Raw genomic sequence first — 15,688 nt, forward strand, 5'->3', positions numbered from 1 at the left:
TGATATCACACAGAGCAATATGATAACACAGAGCAATATGATATCACACAGAGCAATATGATAACACAGAGCAATATGATAACACACAGATCAATATGATAACACAGAGCAATATGATATCACACAGAGCAATATGATATCACACAGAGCAATATGATATCACAGAGCAATGTGATAACACACAGACAATATGATAACACACAGAGCAATATAACACACAGAGCAATGTGATAACACACAGAGCAATATGATATCACACAGACAATATGATATCACACAGAGCAATATGATAACACACAGAGCAATATGATAACACACAGATAATATGATAACACACAGAGCAATATGATAACACAGAGCAATATGATAACACACAGAGCATTATGATATCACACAGAACAATATGATAACACAGAGCAATATGATAACACACAGACAATATGATGACACACAGAGCAATATGATATCACACAGAGCAATATGATAACACACAGAGCAATATGATAACACACAGAGCAATATGATATCACACAGAGCAATATGATAACACACAGAGCAATATGATAACACACAGAGCAATATGATATCACACAGAGCAATATGATAACACACAGAGCAATATGATAACACACAGAGCAATATGATATCACAGAGCAATATGATATCACACAAAGCAATATGATATCACACAGAGCAATATGATAACACACAGAGCAATATGATAACACACAGAGCAATATGATAACACACAGAGCAATATGATAACACAGAGCAATGTGATAACACACAGAGCAATATGATAACACACAGAGCAATGTGATAACACACAGAGCAATATGATAACACACAGAGCAATATGATATCACACAGAGCAATATGATAACACACAGAGCAATATGATATCACACAGAGCAATACGATAACACACAGAGCAATACGATAACACACAGAGCAATACGATAACACACAGAGCAATACGATAACACACAGAGCAATACGATAACACACAGAGCAATATGATAACACAGAGCAATGTGATAACACACAGACAATATGATAACACACAGAGCAATATGATATCACACAGAGCAATATGATAATACAGAGCAATATGATATCACACAGAGAAATATGATAACACAGAGCAATATGATAACACACAGATCAATATGATAACACACAGAGCAATATGATATCACACAGAGCAATATGATAACACACAGAGCAATATGATATCACACAGAGCAATATGATAACACAGAGCAATATGATAACACACAGAGCAATATGATAACACACAGAGCAATATGATATCACACAGAGCAATATGATAACACACAGAGCAATATGATAACACACAGAGCAAAATGATAACACAGAGTAATATGATATCACACAGAGCAATATGATAACACAGAGCAATATGATAACACACAGAGCAATATGATATCACACAGAGCAATATGATATAACACAGAGCAATATGATAACACACAGAGCAATATGATAACACAGAGCAATATGATATCACACAGAGCAATGTGATAACACACAGAGCAATGTGATAACACACAGAGCAATATGATAACACAGAGCAATATGATAACACACAGAGCAATATGATATCACACAGAGCAATATGATATCACACAGAGCAATATGATAACACAGAGCAATATGATAACACACAGAGCAATATGATATCACACAGAGCAATATGATAACACACAGAGCAATATGATAACACACAGAGCAATATGATATCACACAGAGCAATATGATAACACACAGAGCAATATGATATCACACAGAGACATATGATAACACACAGAGCAATATGATAACACACAGAGCAATATGATATCACAGAGCAATATGATATCACACAAAGCAATATGATATCACACAGAGCAATATGATAACACACAGAGCAATATGATAACACACAGAGCAATATGATAACACAGAGCAATGTGATAACACACAGAGCAATATGATAACACACAGAGCAATGTGATAACACACAGAGCAATATGATAACACACAGAGCAATATGATATCACACAAAGCAATATGATAACACACAGAGCAATATGATATCACATAGAGCAATATGATAACACACAAAGCAATATGATAACACACAGAGCAATATGATATCACACAAAGCAATATGATAACACACAGAGCAATATGATAACACACAGAGCAATATGATAACACACCGAGCAATATGATAACACACAGAGCAATATGATAACACAGAGCAATGTGATAACACACAGACAATATGATAACACACAGAGCAATATGATAACACACAGAGCAATGTGATAACACACAGAGCAATATGATATCACACAGACAATATGATATCACACAGAGCAATATGATAACACACAGAGCAATATGATAACACACAGACAATATGATAACACACAGAGCAATATGATAACACACAGACAATATGATAACACACAGAGCAATATGATGACACACAGAGCAATATGATAACACACAGAGCAATATGATAACACACAGACAATATGATAACACACAGAGCAATATGATAACACACAGAGCAATATGATATCACACAGAGCAATATGATAACACACAGAGCAATATGATAACACACAGAGCAATATGATAACACACAGAGCAATATGATATCACACAGAGCAATATGATAACACACAGAGCAATATGATATCACAGAGCAATATGATATCACACAGAGCAATATAATATCACACAGAGCAATATGATAACACACAGACAATATGATAACACAGAGATCAATATGATAACTCACAGAGCAATATGATATCACACAGAGCAATATGATATCACACAGAGCAATATGATATCACACAGAGCAATATGATAACACAGAGCAATATGATATCACACAGAGCAATATGATCACACAGAGCAATATGATAACACACAGATCAATATGATAACACAGAGCAATATGATATCACACAGAGCAATATGATAACACACAGAGCAATATGATATCACACAGAGCAATATGATAACACAGAGCAATATGATAACACAGAGCAATATGATATCACACAGAGCAATGTGATAATACACAGTGCAATGTGATAACACACAGAGCAATATGATAACACAGAGCAATATGATAACACACAGAGCAATATGATATCACACAGAGCAATATGATAACACAGAGCAATATGATAACACACAGACAATATGATAACACACAGAGCAATATGATATCACACAGAGCAATATGATAACACACAGAGCAATATGATAACACACAGAGCAATATGATATCACACAGAGCAATATGATAACACACAGAGCAATATGATATCACACAGAGCAATATGATAACACACAGAGCAATATGATAACACACAGAGCAATATGATATCACACAGAGCAATATGATAACACCGAGCAATATGATAACACACAGACAATATGATAACACACAGAGCAATATGATAACACACAGAGCAATGTGATAACACACAGAGCAATATGATATCACACAGACAATATGATATCACACAGAGCAATATGATAACACACAGAGCAATATGATAACACACAGACAATATGATAACACACAGAGCAATATGATAACACACAGACAATATGATAACACACAGAGCAATATGATGACACACAGAGCAATATGATAACACACAGAGCAATATGATAACACACAGACAATATGATAACACACAGAGCAATATGATAACACACAGAGCAATATGATATCACACAGAGCAATATGATAACACACAGAGCAATATGATAACACACAGAGCAATATGATAACACACAGAGCAATATGATATCACACAGAGCAATATGATAACACACAGAGCAATATGATAACACACAGAGCAATATGATATCACAGAGCAATATGATATCACACAGAGCAATATAATATCACACAGAGCAATATGATAACACACAGACAATATGATAACACAGAGATCAATATGATAACTCACAGAGCAATATGATATCACACAGAGCAATATGATATCACACAGAGCAATATGATAACACAGAGCAATATGATATCACACAGAGCAATATGATCACACAGAGCAATATGATAACACACAGATCAATATGATAACACAGAGCAATATGATATCACACAGAGCAATATGATAACACACAGAGCAATATGATATCACACAGAGCAATATGATAACACAGAGCAATATGATAACACAGAGCAATATGATATCACACAGAGCAATGTGATAATACACAGTGCAATGTGATAACACACAGAGCAATATGATAACACAGAGCAATATGATAACACACAGAGCAATATGATATCACACAGAGCAATATGATAACACAGAGCAATATGATAACACACAGACAATATGATAACACACAGAGCAATATGATATCACACAGAGCAATATGATAACACACAGAGCAATATGATAACACACAGAGCAATATGATATCACACAGAGCAATATGATAACACACAGATAATATGATATCACACAGAGCAATATGATAACACACAGAGCAAAATGATAACACACAGAGCAATATGATAACACACAGAGCAATATGATATCACACAGAGCAATATGATAACACACAGAGCAATATGATAACACACAGAGCAATATTATATCACACAGAGCAATATGATAACACACAGAGCAATATGATAACACACAGAACAATATGATATCACACAGAGCAATATGATAACACAAAGAGCAATATGATATCACACAGAGCAATATGATATCACACAGAGCAATATGATAACACAGAGCAATATGATATTACACAGACAATATGATATCACACAGAGCAATATGATATCACACAGAGCAATATGATAACACAGAGCAATGTGATAACACACAGAGCAATGTGATAACACACAGAGCAATATGATAACACACAGAGCAATATGATAACACACAGAGCAATATGATATCACACAGAGCAATATGATAACACAGAGCAATATGATAACACACAGACAATATGATAACACACAGAGCAATATGATAACACACAGACAATATGATATCACAGAGAGCAATATGATAACACACAGAGCAATATGATAACACAGAGCAATATGATATCACACAGAGCAATGTGATAATACACAGAGCAATGTGATAACACACAGAGCAATGTGATAACACAGAGCAATATGATAACACACAGAGCATTATGATATCACACAGAACAATATGATAACACAGAGCAATATGATAACACACAGACAATATGATGACACACAGAGCAATATGATATCACACAGAGCAATATGATAACACACAGAGCAATATGATAACACACAGAGCAATATGATATCACACAGAGCAATATGATAACACACAGAGCAATATGATAACACACAGAGCAATATGATATCACACAGAGCAATATGATAACACACAGAGCAATATGATAACACACAGAGCAATATGATATCACAGAGCAATATGATATCACACAAAGCAATATGATATCACACAGAGCAATATGATAACACACAGAGCAATATGATAACACACAGAGCAATATGATAACACACAGAGCAATATGATAACACAGAGCAATGTGATAACACACAGAGCAATATGATAACACACAGAGCAATGTGATAACACACAGAGCAATATGATAACACACAGAGCAATATGATATCACACAGAGCAATATGATAACACACAGAGCAATATGATATCACACAGAGCAATACGATAACACACAGAGCAATACGATAACACACAGAGCAATACGATAACACACAGAGCAATACGATAACACACAGAGCAATACGATAACACACAGAGCAATATGATAACACAGAGCAATGTGATAACACACAGACAATATGATAACACACAGAGCAATATGATATCACACAGAGCAATATGATAATACAGAGCAATATGATATCACACAGAGCAATATGATAACACAGAGCAATATGATAACACACAGATCAATATGATACACACACAGAGCAATATGATATCACACAGAGCAATATGATAACACACAGAGCAATATGATATCACACAGAGCAATATGATAACACAGAGCAATATGATAACACACAGAGCAATATGATAACACACAGAGCAATATGATATCACACAGAGCAATATGATAACACACAGAGCAATATGATAACACACAGAGCAAAATGATAACACAGAGTAATATGATATCACACAGAGCAATATGATAACACAGAGCAATATGATAACACACAGAGCAATATGATATCACACAGAGCAATATGATATAACACAGAGCAATATGATAACACACAGAGCAATATGATAACACAGAGCAATATGATATCACACAGAGCAATGTGATAACACACAGAGCAATGTGATAACACACAGAGCAATATGATAACACAGAGCAATATGATAACACACAGAGCAATATGATATCACACAGAGCAATATGATATCACACAGAGCAATATGATAACACAGAGCAATATGATAACACACAGACAATATGATAACACACAGAGCAATATGATATCACACAGAGCAATATGATAACACACAGAGCAATATGATAACACACAGAGCAATATGATATCACACAGAGCAATATGATAACACACAGAGCAATATGATATCACACAGAGCAATATGATAACACACAGAGCAATATGATAACACACAGAGCAATATGATATCACAGAGCAATATGATATCACACAAAGCAATATGATATCACACAGAGCAATATGATAACACACAGAGCAATATGATAACACACAGAGCAATATGATAACACAGAGCAATGTGATAACACACAGAGCAATATGATAACACACAGAGCAATGTGATAACACACAGAGCAATATGATAACACACAGAGCAATATGATATCACACAAAGCAATATGATAACACACAGAGCAATATGATATCACATAGAGCAATATGATAACACACAAAGCAATATGATAACACACAGAGCAATATGATATCACACAAAGCAATATGATAACACACAGAGCAATATGATAACACACAGAGCAATATGATAACACACCGAGCAATATGATAACACACAGAGCAATATGATAACACAGAGCAATGTGATAACACACAGACAATATGATAACACACAGAGCAATATGATAACACACAGAGCAATGTGATAACACACAGAGCAATATGATATCACACAGACAATATGATATCACACAGAGCAATATGATAACACACAGAGCAATATGATAACACACAGACAATATGATAACACACAGAGCAATATGATAACACACAGACAATATGATAACACACAGAGCAATATGATGACACACAGAGCAATATGATAACACACAGAGCAATATGATAACACACAGACAATATGATAACACACAGAGCAATATGATAACACACAGAGCAATATGATATCACACAGAGCAATATGATAACACACAGAGCAATATGATAACACACAGAGCAATATGATAACACACAGAGCAATATGATATCACACAGAGCAATATGATAACACACAGAGCAATATGATAACACACAGAGCAATATGATATCACAGAGCAATATGATATCACACAGAGCAATATAATATCACACAGAGCAATATGATAACACACAGACAATATGATAACACAGAGATCAATATGATAACTCACAGAGCAATATGATATCACACAGAGCAATATGATATCACACAGAGCAATATGATAACACAGAGCAATATGATATCACACAGAGCAATATGATCACACAGAGCAATATGATAACACACAGATCAATATGATAACACAGAGCAATATGATATCACACAGAGCAATATGATAACACACAGAGCAATATGATATCACACAGAGCAATATGATAACACAGAGCAATATGATAACACAGAGCAATATGATATCACACAGAGCAATGTGATAATACACAGTGCAATGTGATAACACACAGAGCAATATGATAACACAGAGCAATATGATAACACACAGAGCAATATGATATCACACAGAGCAATATGATAACACAGAGCAATATGATAACACACAGACAATATGATAACACACAGAGCAATATGATATCACACAGAGCAATATGATAACACACAGAGCAATATGATAACACACAGAGCAATATGATATCACACAGAGCAATATGATAACACACAGAGCAATATGATATCACACAGAGCAATATGATAACACACAGAGCAATATGATAACACACAGAGCAATATGATATCACACAGAGCAATATGATAACACCGAGCAATATGATAACACACAGACAATATGATAACACACAGAGCAATATGATAACACACAGAGCAATGTGATAACACACAGAGCAATATGATATCACACAGACAATATGATATCACACAGAGCAATATGATAACACACAGAGCAATATGATAACACACAGACAATATGATAACACACAGAGCAATATGATAACACACAGACAATATGATAACACACAGAGCAATATGATGACACACAGAGCAATATGATAACACACAGAGCAATATGATAACACACAGACAATATGATAACACACAGAGCAATATGATAACACACAGAGCAATATGATATCACACAGAGCAATATGATAACACACAGAGCAATATGATAACACACAGAGCAATATGATAACACACAGAGCAATATGATATCACACAGAGCAATATGATAACACACAGAGCAATATGATAACACACAGAGCAATATGATATCACAGAGCAATATGATATCACACAGAGCAATATAATATCACACAGAGCAATATGATAACACACAGACAATATGATAACACAGAGATCAATATGATAACTCACAGAGCAATATGATATCACACAGAGCAATATGATATCACACAGAGCAATATGATAACACAGAGCAATATGATATCACACAGAGCAATATGATCACACAGAGCAATATGATAACACACAGATCAATATGATAACACAGAGCAATATGATATCACACAGAGCAATATGATAACACACAGAGCAATATGATATCACACAGAGCAATATGATAACACAGAGCAATATGATAACACAGAGCAATATGATATCACACAGAGCAATGTGATAATACACAGTGCAATGTGATAACACACAGAGCAATATGATAACACAGAGCAATATGATAACACACAGAGCAATATGATATCACACAGAGCAATATGATAACACAGAGCAATATGATAACACACAGACAATATGATAACACACAGAGCAATATGATATCACACAGAGCAATATGATAACACACAGAGCAATATGATAACACACAGAGCAATATGATATCACACAGAGCAATATGATAACACACAGAGCAATATGATATCACACAGAGCAATATGATAACACACAGAGCAATATGATAACACACAGAGCAATATGATATCACACAGAGCAATATGATAACACCGAGCAATATGATAACACACAGACAATATGATAACACACAGAGCAATATGATATCAAACAGAGCAATATGATAAAACACAGAGCAATATGATAACACACAGAGCAATATGATAACACACAGAGCAATATGATATCACACAGAGCAATATGATAACACACAGAGCAATATGATAACACACAGAGCAATATGATATCACAGAGCAATATGATATCACACAGAGCAATATGATAACTCACAGAGCAATATGATATCACAGAGCAATATAATATCACACAGAGCAATATGATAACACACAGATCAATATGATAACACAGAGCAATATGATATCACAGAGCAATATGATAACACACAGAGCAATATGATATCACACAGAGCAATATGATAACACAGAGCAATATGATAACACAGAGCAATATGATATCACACAGAGCAATGTGATAATACACAGAGCAATGTGATAACACACAGAGCAATATGATAACACAGAGCAATATGATAACACACAGAGCAATATGATATCACACAGAGCAATATGATAACACAGAGCAATATGATAACACACAGACAATATGATAACACACAGAGCAATATGATATCACACAGAGCAATATGATAACACACAGAGCAATATGATAACACACAGAGCAATATGATATCACACAGAGCAATATGATAACACACAGAGCAATATGATATCACACAGAGCAATATGATAACACACAGAGCAATATGATAACACACAGAGCAATATGATATCACACAGAGCAATATGATAACACCGAGCAATATGATAACACACAGACAATATGATAACACACAGAGCAATATGATATCAAACAGAGCAATATGATAACACACAGAGCAATATGATAACACACAGAGCAATATGATAACACACAGAGCAATATGATATCACACAGAGCAATATGATATCACACAGAGCAATATGATAACACAGAGCAATATGATATCACACAGAGCAATATGATCACACAGAGCAATATGATAACACACAGATCAATATGATAACACAGAGCAATATGATATCACACAGAGCAATATGATAACACACAGAGCAATATGATATCACACAGAGCAATATGATAACACAGAGCAATATGATAACACAGAGCAATATGATATCACACAGAGCAATGTGATAATACACAGTGCAATGTGATAACACACAGAGCAATATGATAACACAGAGCAATATGATAACACACAGAGCAATATGATATCACACAGAGCAATATGATAACACAGAGCAATATGATAACACACAGACAATATGATAACACACAGAGCAATATGATATCACACAGAGCAATATGATAACACACAGAGCAATATGATAACACACAGAGCAATATGATATCACACAGAGCAATATGATAACACACAGAGCAATATGATATCACACAGAGCAATATGATAACACACAGAGCAATATGATAACACACAGAGCAATATGATATCACACAGAGCAATATGATAACACCGAGCAATATGATAACACACAGACAATATGATAACACACAGAGCAATATGATATCAAACAGAGCAATATGATAACACACAGAGCAATATGATAACACACAGAGCAATATGATAACACACAGAGCAATATGATATCACACAGAGCAATATGATAACACACAGAGCAATATGATAACACACAGAGCAATATGATATCACAGAGCAATATGATATCACACAGAGCAATATGATAACTCACAGAGCAATATGATATCACAGAGCAATATAATATCACACAGAGCAATATGATAACACACAGATCAATATGATAACACAGAGCAATATGATATCACACAGAGCAATATGATAACACACAGAGCAATATGATATCACACAGAGCAATATGATAACACAGAGCAATATGATAACACAGAGCAATATGATATCACACAGAGCAATGTGATAATACACAGAGCAATGTGATAACACACAGAGCAATATGATAACACAGAGCAATATGATAACACACAGAGCAATATGATATCACACAGAGCAATATGATAACACAGAGCAATATGATAACACACAGACAATATGATAACACACAGAGCAATATGATATCACACAGAGCAATATGATAACACACAGAGCAATATGATAACACACAGAGCAATATGATATCACACAGAGCAATATGATAACACACAGAGCAATATGATATCACACAGAGCAATATGATAACACACAGAGCAATATGATAACACACAGAGCAATATGATATCACACAGAGCAATATGATAACACCGAGCAATATGATAACACACAGACAATATGATAACACACAGAGCAATATGATATCAAACAGAGCAATATGATAACACACAGAGCAATATGATAACACACAGAGCAATATGATAACACACAGAGCAATATGATATCACACAGAGCAATATGATAACACACAGAGCAATATGATAACACACAGAGCAATATGATATCACAGAGCAATATGATATCACACAGAGCAATATGATAACTCACAGAGCAATATGATATCACAGAGCAATATGATATCACACAGAGCAATATGATAACACACAGAGCAATATGATAACACACAGAGCAATATGATATCACACAGAGCAATATGATAACACACAGAGCAATATGATAACACACAGACAATATGATAACACACAGAGCAATATGATATCACACAGAGCAATATGATAACACACAGAGCAATATGATAACACACAGAGCAATATGATAACACACAGAGCAATATGATATCACACAGAGCAATATGATAACACACAGAGCAATATGATAACACACAGAGCAATATGATATCACAGAGCAATATGATATCACACAGAGCAATATGATAACTCACAGAGCAATATGATATCACAGAGCAATATAATATCACACAGAGCAATATGATAACACACAGATCAATATGATAACACAGAGCAATATGATATCACACAGAGCAATATGATAACACACAGAGCAATATGATATCACACAGAGCAATATGATAACACAGAGCAATATGATAACACAGAGCAATATGATATCACACAGAGCAATGTGATAATACACAGAGCAATGTGATAACACACAGAGCAATATGATAACACAGAGCAATATGATAACACACAGAGCAATATGATATCACACAGAGCAATATGATAACACAGAGCAATATGATAACACACAGACAATATGATAACACACAGAGCAATATGATATCACACAGAGCAATATGATAACACACAGAGCAATATGATAACACACAGAGCAATATGATATCACACAGAGCAATATGATAACACACAGAGCAATATGATATCACACAGAGCAATATGATAACACAAAGAGCAATATGATAACACAGAGCAATGTGATAACACACAGAGCAATATGATAACACACAGAGCAATGTGATAACACACAGAGCAATATGATAACACACAGCAATATGATATCACACAGAGCAATATGATAACACACAGAGCAGTATGATAACACAGAGCAATGTGATAACACACAGAGCAATATGATAACACACAGAGCAATGTGATAACACACAGAGCAATATGATAACACACAGAGCAATATGATATCACACAGAGCAATATGATAACACACAGACCAATATGATATCACACAGAGCAATATGATAACACACAGAGCAATATGATATCACACAGAGCAATATGATAACACACAAAGCAATATGATAACACACAGAGCAATATGATATCACAGAGCAATATGATATCACACAAAGCAATATGATAACACACAGAGCAATGTGATAACACACAGAGCAATGTGATATCACACAGAGCAATATGATAACACACAGAGCAATATGATAACACACAGAGCAATATGATAACACACAGAGCAATATGATAACACACAGAGCAATATGATAACACACAGAGCAATATGATATCACACAGAGCAATATGATAACACACAGAGCAATATGATAACACACAGAGCAATATGATATCACAGAGCAATATGATATCACACAGAGCAATATGATAACTCACAGAGCAATATGATATCACAGAGCAATATAATATCACACAGAGCAATATGATAACACACAGATCAATATGATAACACAGAGCAATATGATATCACACAGAGCAATATGATAACTCACAGAGCAATATGATATCACAGAGCAATATAATATCACACAGAGCAATATGATAACACACAGATCAATATGATAACACAGAGCAATATGATATCACACAGAGCAATATGATAACACACAGAGCAATATGATATCACACAGAGCAATGTGATAACACAGAGCAATATGATAACACAGAGCAATATGATATCACACAGAGCAATGTGATAATACACAGAGCAATGTGATAACACACAGAGCAATATGATAACACAGAGCAATATGATAACACACAGAGCAATATGATATCACACAGAGCAATATGATAACACAGAGCAATATGATAACACACAGACAATATGATAACACACAGAGCAATATGATATCACACAGAGCAATATGATAACACACAGAGCAATATGATAACACACAGAGCAATATGATATCACACAGAGCAATATGATAACACACAGAGCAATATGATATCACACAGAGCAATATGATAACACAAAGAGCAATATGATAACACAGAGCAATGTGATAACACACAGAGCAATATGATAACACACAGAGCAATGTGATAACACACAGAGCAATATGATAACACACAGCAATATGATATCACACAGAGCAATATGATAACACACAGAGCAATATGATAACACAGAGCAATGTGATAACACACAGAGCAATATGATAACACACAGAGCAATGTGATAACACACAGAGCAATATGATAACACACAGAGCAATATGATATCACACAGAGCAATATGATAACACACAGACCAATATGATATCACACAGAGCAATATGATAACACACAGAGCAATATGATATCACACAGAGCAATATGATAACACACAAAGCAATATGATAACACACAGAGCAATATGATATCACAGAGCAATATGATATCACACAAAGCAATATGATAACACACAGAGCAATGTGATAACACACAGAGCAATGTGATATCACACAGAGCAATATGATAACACACAGAGCAATATGATAACACACAGAGCAATATGATAACACACAGAGCAATATGATAACACACAGAGCAATATGATAACACACAGAGCAATGTGATAACACACAGAGCAATATGATAACACAGAGCAATGTGATAACACACAGAACAATGTGATAACACACAGACAATATGATATCACACAGAGTAATATGATAACACACAGAGCAATATGATATCACACAGAGCAATGTGATATCACACAGAGCAATTCCTTGCTGGCCCCTCTGACAGGGGATTTAAAAAAATGACAGTAATTCTGTACTACTCACATATACTTCTGGGTGATTTTGTGTAATAAATGCCTGTGAAAGGTTTCTGGAGCAACTCTCACACAGCATTTAATTAACAATATGCTGGATATTGACAAAGCGCCAGTGTGAGTGTGAAGCACGTTGGAGGAACTATTTTATAATATGGCTTTGACTTAAATAAAATCATTTTTTTTATTGTACCTCGCACTCTAGTTTTTTTATTGCCCCCCCCCCTGCCATTTCTCTCCCTTTTATATATGTTGGATATGCACAGCACTGCATTCAGTATCAGCAACATACTGATGTAGCAATATTCATTGTTTGAGACACCCGGACAAGTTACGGTCACGCGACCATGGATGTTCCCAGGCACTGGAGGATTAGTTCTGTGGAGGGAGGGAGGGGATGGGGGGTCCGATATGGAAGCATGGACCCCTCACAGAACGACCTCAGCACACACTCTCACCGGAACCGCAGCTTCTTGCTTTTCCAGCCACGGCTCCAGAGTCAGGAGGTCTCGCTACATCTGTATGCTTCAAGGTCTCAACCTTTGACCATTCAAATGAAAATCTGAATAAAGGTGAGGGAGGAGTTCCAATATACATACTCAGCAGTAACGGTTTAGTTGCCAGTGCTCCTTCTTGGACATTTAAAGAGTCATCCAATAAGGACAGTGGCGGCTTCCTATTGGCCCGCAGGATCTGCAAGGTTTAGTGACCATTTTCATTTCCGGGATTAGAGTTAACACCACGCAAAGACAGGTAGTGACACGAG

Source organism: Ascaphus truei, chromosome 14 (genome assembly GCF_040206685.1).
Source record: "Ascaphus truei isolate aAscTru1 chromosome 14, aAscTru1.hap1, whole genome shotgun sequence".
Classification (NCBI taxonomy): domain Eukaryota; kingdom Metazoa; phylum Chordata; class Amphibia; order Anura; family Ascaphidae; genus Ascaphus; species Ascaphus truei.